The sequence below is a fragment of the Salmo trutta genome, chromosome 13 (assembly GCF_901001165.1).
Source record: "Salmo trutta chromosome 13, fSalTru1.1, whole genome shotgun sequence".
Lineage (NCBI taxonomy): Eukaryota > Metazoa > Chordata > Actinopteri > Salmoniformes > Salmonidae > Salmo > Salmo trutta.
The window spans coordinates 36302358-36312419 of NC_042969.1; the positions used below are offsets into that span (position 1 = coordinate 36302358).

The 10062-nt window shown below is 42.7% G+C and overlaps 1 pseudogene; it reads left to right on the plus strand.

The window, feature by feature from the left end:
• The first annotated feature begins 3117 nt into the window (after nt 1-3117).
• LOC115205741 (glutathione peroxidase 3-like) overlaps nt 3118-10062 on the plus strand; it is a 19400-nt pseudogene continuing 12455 nt past the window's right edge.

The window sequence follows — 10062 nt, forward strand, 5'->3', positions numbered from 1 at the left end:
GATGGGGAGCGTCGCTGCACAGCTATTTTCAGGTCTCTCCAGAGATGTTTGATTGGGTTCAAGTGCTGGCTATGGCTGGGCCACTCATGTACATTCAGAGACCCGTCCCGAAGCCACTCCTGCGTGGTCTTGGCTGTGTTCTTAGGGTCGTTGTCCTGTTGGAAGGTGAACCTTTGCCCCAGTCTGAGGTCCTGAGCGCTCTGAAGCAGGTTTTCATCAACGATTTCTCTGTACTTTGCTCCATTCATCTTTCCCTCGATCCTGACTAGTCTCTCAGTCCCTGCCGCTGAAAAACATCCCCACAGCATAATGCTGCCACCACCATGCTTCACCGTAGCAATGGTGCCAGGTTTCCTCTAGACATGACGCTTGGCATTCAGGCCAGAGTTCAATCTTGGTTTCATCAGACCAGAGAATCTTGTTTCTCAGGGTCTGAGAGTCCTTTAGATGCCTTTTGGCAAACTCCAAGCGGGCTGTCATGTGCCTTTTCCTGAGGAGTGGCTTCCGTCTGGCCACTCTAGCATAAAGGCCTGATTGGTGGGTACGGTTTCGGGAAACATAAGGATCGTATCTTTCATATTAGCAAAAGGTTAAATTACTACACATCTTTATAGGGTTAGTGTACCAACACAATGATAACTCCATGTTACATTAGTTGCTTATGGAAGACGTAGGCAGCCATCAGTGCTAATTAGCTATCTAGCATGCTCTGACCACCTGTCTGCCAGCCAACTGGAGGCACACACAGTGTATGGATCTGTGCCAAACTGCTACAGTTGGTGTAATATTTTTTTACTTGAAAGATTCTTTTGAAAAGATAAGGGAGATATCAGCATATGTCAATAATAATCAACGCTTTCGAAAACCAGTATCACTACTTACACACCATCATCTGCTCATCATCATCTGCTCATCTATCACTCCAGTGTTAATCTGCTAAATTGTAATTACTTTGCTACTATGGCCTATTTATTGCCTTTCCTCCTCATGCCATTTGCACACACTGTATATAGACTTTCTTTTTTTCTATTGTGTTATTGACTGTACGCTTGTTTATTCCATGTGTAACTCTGTGTTGTTGTTTGTGTCACGCTGCTTTGCTTTATCTTGGCCAGGTCGCAGTTGTAAATTAGAACTTGTTCTCAACTGGCCTACCTGGTTAAATAAAGGTGAAATATATATATATTTTTTTATTCACGTGGAGCCAACCGTGGGCGGATGTCACCGCTGAAACCACTACATACCAAGAAGAAAGGTTTTCGCCAACTAAAGTGATCCAAGATCAGCACTCATAGTGTTGAATACGGCAGGTAGCCTAGTGGTTAGAGTGTAGGGGCGGCAGGTAGCCTAGTGGTTAGAGTGTAGGGGCGGTAGGTAGCCTAGTGGTTAGAGTGTAGGGGCGGCAGGTAGCCTAGAGGTTAGAGTGTAGGGGCGGCGGGTAGCCTAGTGGTTAGAGTGTAGGGGCGGCAGGTAGCCTAGTGGTTAGAGTGTAGGGGCGGCAGGTAGCCTAGAGGTTAGAGTGTAGGGGCGGCGGGTAGCCTAGTGGTTAGAGTGTAGGGGCGGCAGGTAGCCTAGTGGTTAGAGTGTAGGGGCGGCAGGTAGCCTAGAGGTTAGAGTGTAGGGGCGGCAGGTAGCCTAGTGGTTAAAGTGTAGGGGCGGCAGGTAGCCTAGTGGTTAGAGTGTAGGGGCGACAGGTAGCCTAGTGGTTAGAGTGTAGGGGCGGCAGGTAGCCTAGTGGTTAGAGTGTAGGGGCGGCAGGTAGCCTAGTGGTTAGAGTGTAGGGGCGGCAGGTAGCATAGTGGTTAGAGTGTAGGGGCGGCAGGTAGCCTAGTGGTTAGAGTGTAGGGGCGGCAGGTAGCCTAGTGGTTAGAGTGTAGGGGCGGCAGGTAGACTAGTGGTTAGAGTGTAGGGGCGGCAGGTAGCCTAGTGGTTAGAGTGTAGGGGCGGCAGGTAGCCTAGTGGTTAGAGTGTAGGGGTGGCAGGTAGCCTAGTGGTTAGAGTGTAGGGGCGGCAGGTAGCCTAGTGGTTAGAGTGTAGGGGCGGCAGGTAGCCTAGTGGTTAGAGTGTAGGGGCGGCAGGTAGACTAGTGGTTAGAGTGTAGGGGCGGCAGGTAGCCTAGTGGTTAGAGTGTAGGGGCGGCAGGTAGCCTAGTGGTTAGAGTGTAGGGGCGGCAGGTAGCCTAGTGGTTAGAGTGTAGGGGCGGCAGGTAGCCTAGTGGTTAGAGCGTTGGACTAGTACCCGAAAGGTTGCAAGATCGAATCCCCGAGCTGACATGGTAAAAAAAAAATCTGTCGGTCTTGTAACGTCAGGTGAGTGTTTTTTTTTAACCCTAATAGAAACTGGACCTTTTTTTGTGTTTTGGGAACATATATTTTGTGATGTCCCCACATTATTCTCACCAAACTATTCCCACAACCCAATGAAACATTATAGGAACCTTTAAAGAACTGAACTAAATGTTTTCTAAGAATGTTCATGACGAACGTTCTATACAAACAATCTATAATCATCACCATGACTGGACAGTTTTTTTGTTTAATGAGAACATTTGCCCATAACTAACAGATGTTCTAGAAACTTTCAATAGGCTCAGCTCACCATGGTAACAGCAGAAAACTGAAGGAGGCATTTAAATAGAATTTCTCATTTTTTGGGGGCTAGACATTAAGTGACATTTTGAAATTCTGGTAGGCCTACTTCTCCTAACACATTATAGTTGCATATTTAGTAGAATTAATCAATTGTATCATAGTTGTAAATGTATCTCTGCCACATCAAACATGGTGGTGATGATGATGGTAATGATGATAGACCTCAGATTTTGATTAAAAGACAAAAGACTAAAAATAACTGCTAATGTGATGCTGTGAATCGCGTGTGGTGACTGACCTCTCTTGATATTTATTTAGTCATTTGTCAGTGTGTGTGGTGACTGACCTATCTGGATGTCTACTCTGTCAAAAGGCAGTCTTCAGCACTATAAAAGTGATAAATAACAACACGAACCCCAGTGAGAGAAAAAAAAGCATTGGAGACTGGGCTCTGGATTTGTATTGGCTGAGAGTGAAATGTGCGTCAGCTTGTCACTGCGTGGAGAGATCACACTGAATAGATGATTAACTAGGTCCCTGGGGAAGGAGAAGGAGCGGACAGGTCCCTCTCACTGTAACGATGCGGGGCATGCAGGAGAGTCTGTGGGTCCTACCGCTGGTTCTACTGGGTCTGTTAAAGCCCTGGGCTGCAGGCAACTCACTCAGTCAGGTAATTTCCTGCTGTAAATCGATTCATATATTATATAGCCTAGTGATAGTCCGATTGACACAATATAATTTCCTTTGAAAAATATGGTTGGGAGAACTAAATTGCTACATAGACTAATATTTTACAGGTGGCACAATTGTTTGATCGTCTTGTTGTAGTCAGTTAAGATTCTGTTTATTTCACAATCCAGTGCTTGTTGTTAAATGGATTATTTCTATCAGGGGACTAAATATTGACCTATCCTTGGAGCGTCACGCGAACCATTACGCAAAACTCGCCTGTTATCTTACTATCATTGTAAGTGACACGTCGGTGGAATGGACGTTTCCAGAAAACCACTGGCCACCTGAGAATCGTTTAAAAAAACACATCATTCGACAAATACAATTAGGGCTGACCCTGTTTAGTCGACTAGATGATTATTTGGTCAATAAACTGTTGGCCGACTGAGATTTTTTTGTTGTCAAGCAGTCGCAATTTATTTTCTTTTTCATGGCACATGAGATACCTTACCTGTCTGATTTGCGCCTGTCTCAGTGGACTAATCCATTGCGTATAGGAGAGTCCATAAAGCACGCGTGCCGCGTGACTATTTGTCGTGGTAGCCAAGCAATTTGCTATAAATTGATAAAATCAGTGAAATTGCATTCGTTTCTCAATTGCATTGGTTTTCCATAAGTGACTACTGCTTTGGACCTGACACCGCTTGTGAGAGTATTCCTTAGGCCTACAGTAAGCTTGTGTGTGTGAAGGTAATGTTTCTTGGGTATAATTTAAAATGTTGAGTCAGACAAGGGGAGTGTGTCTAAGATGCACAAGGCACGTCTCTCTCCAGAGTGCGCTCTCGCCCGCCATGTCGCGCGCATTTATTGTTTCGTAACTTAATTGTGTGAATCTACAATGTTTGTTTGGTTACGTAATTTATGTTAATGCATTCAATATACACTACATGACCAAAAGTATGTGGACACCTGCTCGTCGAACATCTCATTCCAAAATCGGGGGCATTAAAATGGTGTTGGTCCCCCCCTTTGCTGCTATAACAGCCCTCCACTCTTCTGGGAAGGCTTTCCATTAGAAATTGGAACATTACTGGTGGGACTTGCTTCCATTCAGCCATGAGTGTTAGTGAGGTTGGGCACTGATGTTGGGCGATTAGGCCTGGCTTGCAGTCGGCGTTCCAATTCATCCCAAAGGTGTTAGATGAGCTTGAGGTCAGGGCTCTGTGCAGGCCAGTCAAGTTCTTCCACACCGATCTCAACAAACCATTTCTGTATGGACCAAGCTTTGTGCATGGTGGTGTTGTCATGCGAAACAGGGAAGGGCCTTCCCCAAACTATTGCCACAAAGTTGGAAGCACAGAATTGTCTAGAATGTCATTGTATGTTGTGGCATTAAGACTTCCCTTCACTGGAACTAACGGGCCTAGCCCGAACCATGAAAAACAGCCCCAGCCCATTATTCCTCCTTCAAACGTTACAGTTGGCACTATGCATTTGGGCAGGTAGCGTTCTCCTGAGCATCAGCCAAAACCAGATTCATCCGTCAGACTGTCAGATGGTGAAGTGTGATTCATCACTCCAGAGAACGCGTTTCCACTGCTCCAGAGTCCAATGGCGGCGAACTTTACACGCGCTTCAGCACTCGGCGGTACCGTTCTGTGAGCTTGTGTGGCCTACCACTTCGTGGCTGAGCAGTTGTTGCTCCTAGACGTTTCCACTTCACAATAACAGCACTTACAGTTGACCTGGACAGCTCTAGCAGGGCAGAAATTCGACAAACTGACTTGTTGGAAAGGTGGCATTGTATGATGTTGCCACGTTCAAAGTCACTGAGCTCTTCGGTAAAGCCATTCTACTGCCAATGTTTGTCTATGGTGATTGCATGGCGGTGTGCTTTTTTTTTTTAACCCTGTCAGCAACGGGTGTGGCTGAAATAGCAGAATCCACTAATGTGAAGGGGTGTCCACATACTTCTGTATATATATATAGTGTACAGTCCTTTACCCTTCTCATTGTGGACACTTTTGAGCTCACAACCTACAGTGCCTTGCAAAAGTATTCACCCCCTTGGCGTTTTTCCTATTTTGTTGCATTACAACCTGCATTTTAAATGGATTTTTCTTTGGATTTCATGTAATGGACATACACAAAATAGTCCAAATTGGTGAAGTGAAATGAAAAAAATGACTTGTTTCAAAAAATGTGAAAAAGTGGTAATATGTATTCGGAAATATGTATTCACCCCCTTTGCTATGAAGCCCCTAAATAAGATCTCATGCAAACAATTACCTTCAGAAGTCACATAATTAGTTAAATAAAGTTCACCTGTGTGTAATCTAAGTGCCACATGATATGTCACATGATCTCAGTTTTAGAGGTTGACCGATTAATCAGAATGGCCGATTAATTAGTGCCGATTTCAAGTTTTCATAACAATCGGTAATCAGCATTTTTGGACACCGATCATGGCCGATTACATTGCACTCCACGAGGAGACTGCGTGGCAGGCTGACTACCTGTTATGCGAGTGCAGCAAGGAGCCAAGGTAAGGTGCTAGCTAGCATTAAACGTATCTTATAAAAAAACTATCAATCTTAACATAATCACTAACATAATCACATGGTTGATGATATTACTAGTTTATCTAGCTTGTCCTGCGTTGCATATAATCGATGCGGTGCCTGTTCATTTATCATTGAATCATAGCCTACTTTGCCAAACGGGTGATTTAACAAGCGCATTCGCGAAAAAAGCACTGTTGTTGCACCAATGTGTACCTAACCATAAACATCAATGCCTTTCTTAAAATCAATACACAAGTATATATTTTTAAACCTGCATATTTAGTTAATATTGCCTGCTAACATGAATTTCTTTTAACTAGGGAAATTGTGTCACTTCTCTTGCGTTCTGTGCAACAGAGTCAGGGTATATGCAGCAGTTTGGGCCGCCTGGCTCGTTGCGAACTGTGTGAAGACTATTTCTTCCTAACAAAGACAGCCAACTTCGCCAAACGGGGGATGATTTAACAAAAGTGCATTTGCGAAAAAAGCACAATTGTTGCACGAATGTACCTAACCATAAACATCAATGCCTTTCTTAAAATCAATACACTGAAGTATATATTTTTAAACCTGCGTATTTAGTTAAAATAAATTCATGTTAGCAGGCAATATTATACTAGGGAAATTGTGTCACTTCTCTTGCGTTCATTGCACGCAGAGTCGGGTATATGCAACAGTTTGGGCCGTCTGGCTCGTTGCGAACTAATTTGCCAGAATTTTACGTAATTATGACATAACATTGAAGGTTGTGCAATGTAACAGGAATATTTAGACTTATGGATGCCACCCATTAGATAAAATACGGAACGGTTCCGTATTTCACTGAAAGAATAAACGTTTTATTTTTTAAATGATAGTTTCAGGATTTGACCATATTAATGATCTAAGGCTCGTATTTCTGTGTGTTATTATGTTATAATTAAGTCTATGATTTGATATTTCATAGAGCAGTCTGACTGAGCGGTGGTAGGCAGCAGCAGGCTCTTAAGCATTCATTCAAACAGCATTTTAGTGCGTTTGCCAGCAGCTCTTCGCAATGCTTCAAGCATTGCGCTGTTTAGACTTCAAGCCTATCAACTCCCAAGATTAGGCTGGTGTAACCGATGTGAAGTGGCTAGCTAGTTAGCGGGGTGCGCGCTAATAGCGTTTCAAACGTCACTCGCTCTGAGACTTGGAGTAGTTGTTCCCCGCGGCTTTTGTGGAGCGATGGGTAATGATGCTTCGAGGGTGGCTGTTGTTGATGTGTTCCTGGTTCAAGCCCAGGTAGGAGCGAGGAGAGGGACGGAAGCTATACTGTTACATTTACATTTACGTCATTTAGCAGACGCTCTTATCCAGAGCGACTTACAAATTGGTGCATACACCTTATGATATCCAGTGGAACAACCACTTTACAATAGTACATCTATATCTTTTTTAGGGGGGGGGGGGTTAGAAGGATTACTTTATCCTATCCCAGGTATTCCTTAAAGAGGTGGGGTTACACTGGCAATACTAAAGTGTCTATAAGAACATCCAATAGTCAAAGGTATATGAAATACAAATGGTATAGAGAGAAATAGTCCTATAATTCCTACAATAACCTCAACCTAAAACTTCTTACCTGGGAATATTGAAAACTCATGTTAAAAGGAACCACCAGCTTTCATATGTTCTCATGTTCTGAGCAAGGAACTTAAACGTTAGCTTTTTTACATGGCACATATTGCACTTTAACTTTCTTCTCCAACACTTTGTTTTTGCATTATTTAAACCAAATTGAACATGTTTCATTATTTATTTGAGGCTAAATTGATTTGATTGATATATTAAGTTAAAATAAAAGTGTTCATTCAGTATTGTTGTAATTGTCATTATTACAAATAAAAAAAATAAAACAATTGGCCGATTAATCGGCACCGGCATTTTTTGGCCCTCCAATAATCGGTATCGGTATCGGCGTTGGGAAAAAAATCATAATCGGTCGACCTCTACTCTGTTCTGAAAGGCCTCAGAGTCTGCAACACCACTAAGCAAGGGGCACCACCAAGCAAGCGGCACTATGAAGACCAAGGAGCTCTCCAAACAGGTCAGGGAAAAAGTTGTGGAGAAGTACAGATCAGGGTTGGGTTATATAAAATATCAGAAACTTTGAACATCCCACGGAGGACCATTAAATCCATTATTAAAAAATGGAAAGAATATGGCACCACAACAAACCTGCCAAAAGAGGGCCGCCCACCAAAACTCACGGACCAGGCAAGGAGGGCATTAATCAGAGAGGCAACAAAGAGACTAAAGATAACCCAGAAGAAGCTGCAAAGCTCCACAGCTGAGATTGGAGTATATGTCCATAGAACCACTTTAAGCTGTACACTCCACAGAGCTGGGCTTTACGGAAGAGTGGCCAGAAAAAAATAAGCAAACATGTTTGGTGTTTGCCAAAAGGCATGTTGGAGACTCCCCAAACATATGAAAGAAGGTACTCTGGTTAGATGAGACTAAAATTGAGTTTTTTGGCCATCAAGGAAAATGTCTGGCGCAAACTCAACACCTCTCATCACCCCGAGAACATCATCCCTACAGTGACGCATGTTGGTGGCAGCATCATGCTGTGGGGATGTTTTTCATTGTCAGGATTGGGAAACTGGTCAGAATTGAAGGAATGATGGATGGCGTTAAATACAGTGAAATTCTTGAGGGAAACCTGTTTCAGTCTTCCATAGATTTGAGACTGGGATGGAGGTTCACCTTCCAGCAGGACAATGACCCTAAGTATACTGCTAAAGCAACACTCGAGTGGTTTAAGGGGAAACATTTAAATGTATTGGAATGGCCTAGTCAAAGCCCAGACCTCAATCCAATTCAGATGATTGCTGTGCACAAGCGGAACCCATCCAACTTGAAGGAGCTGGAGCAGTTTTACCTTGAAGAATGGGCAAAAATCTCGGTGGCTAGATGTGCCAAGCTTTTAGAGACATATCCCAAGAGACTTGCAGCTGTAATTGCTGCAAAACGTGGCTCTACAAAGTATTGGCTTTGTGGGGGGTGAATAGTTATGCATGCTCAAGTTTTCAGTTTTTTTTGTCTTATTTCTTGTTTGTTTCACAAAAAAAAGAAATTGCATCTTCCAAGTGGTAGGCATGTTGTGTAAATCAAATGATACAACCCCCCCAAAATCTATTTTAATTCCAGGTTGTAAGGCAACAAAATAGGAAAATGCCAAGGGGGGTGAATACTTTCACAAGCCACTGTATGCTACACTTGTGAGAAACGAGTTTTAGTTTTTATTCATTCCATTTATGAGTTTTGTTTGGAACGCTCATGTCAATATTTAGTAAGGATGTGCACCTGATTACACATAGAAGTAGGTAGCGCAAAGAAGTAGGCCTAAGCTACCTGGCCTATGTATAAATGTGCCCATTTGGGGATGTCTGATTAGTATTTCTGATTGTCTTAACTCACCAGCAATAATGAGCTGTGAAGTTTCTCAAAGTATTTTTTTCTTCACCTGAAACAGCAGGTCAACAAATTCTGTTTTTACATCCATTGTGAATGACAATAGTTTCTCAATGTATTTGAAAAATCTTTTAGTTTCCCTTTCGATAACCACCGAAAAATGTCATGCTCTGATCCAGTGGAAATGTCTTAAAATACCTTATTTTTTCTTATCGTTTATGCAAATAGCCTACATCTGTGTCTGAGGGCAACTCTGAGGGCCCAGAATAGTTAATACAATGTTGCAAGTTCGATAGCCTAGCTCAAGCCAGACCCAGTTGATAGTTGATACAATGTTTCAAGTTCATTGCAGACAGGAGTAGAGAGAGAAATGCAGTTGAAGAACATGAACAAACCCCCATGCTTAGCAATGTGATTTATAGGATATATTTTCTACTTGCACATTTTTATTTGTTGGCTTTATGTAGGCTAATTTTACCTAGTTGTCAATAGAACACAAATACATTATTATAATTAAAATTAAATTGTTCCACGAAAATGTGCATATGAAAATCATAATTGGTTTGGTAGAAATGGTAAGATAAATTGGCATTCCACATGAAAAAGGTTGCCGACCCCTAGTGTAGCCTATTACTCGCACCTTCATAAGCGTATTGACAGGCCAGCAGCAGCGGGAGGAGGGGGGGTTGGGAATACCTTTTTTCTTCCTCTGGTTATTTTGATCTCTGGCTCCCTCTTGAGTCATTTATGTGTTTATTATTTCATCAAACGTGCTGAAAGCACGTGTCATTCAGTCA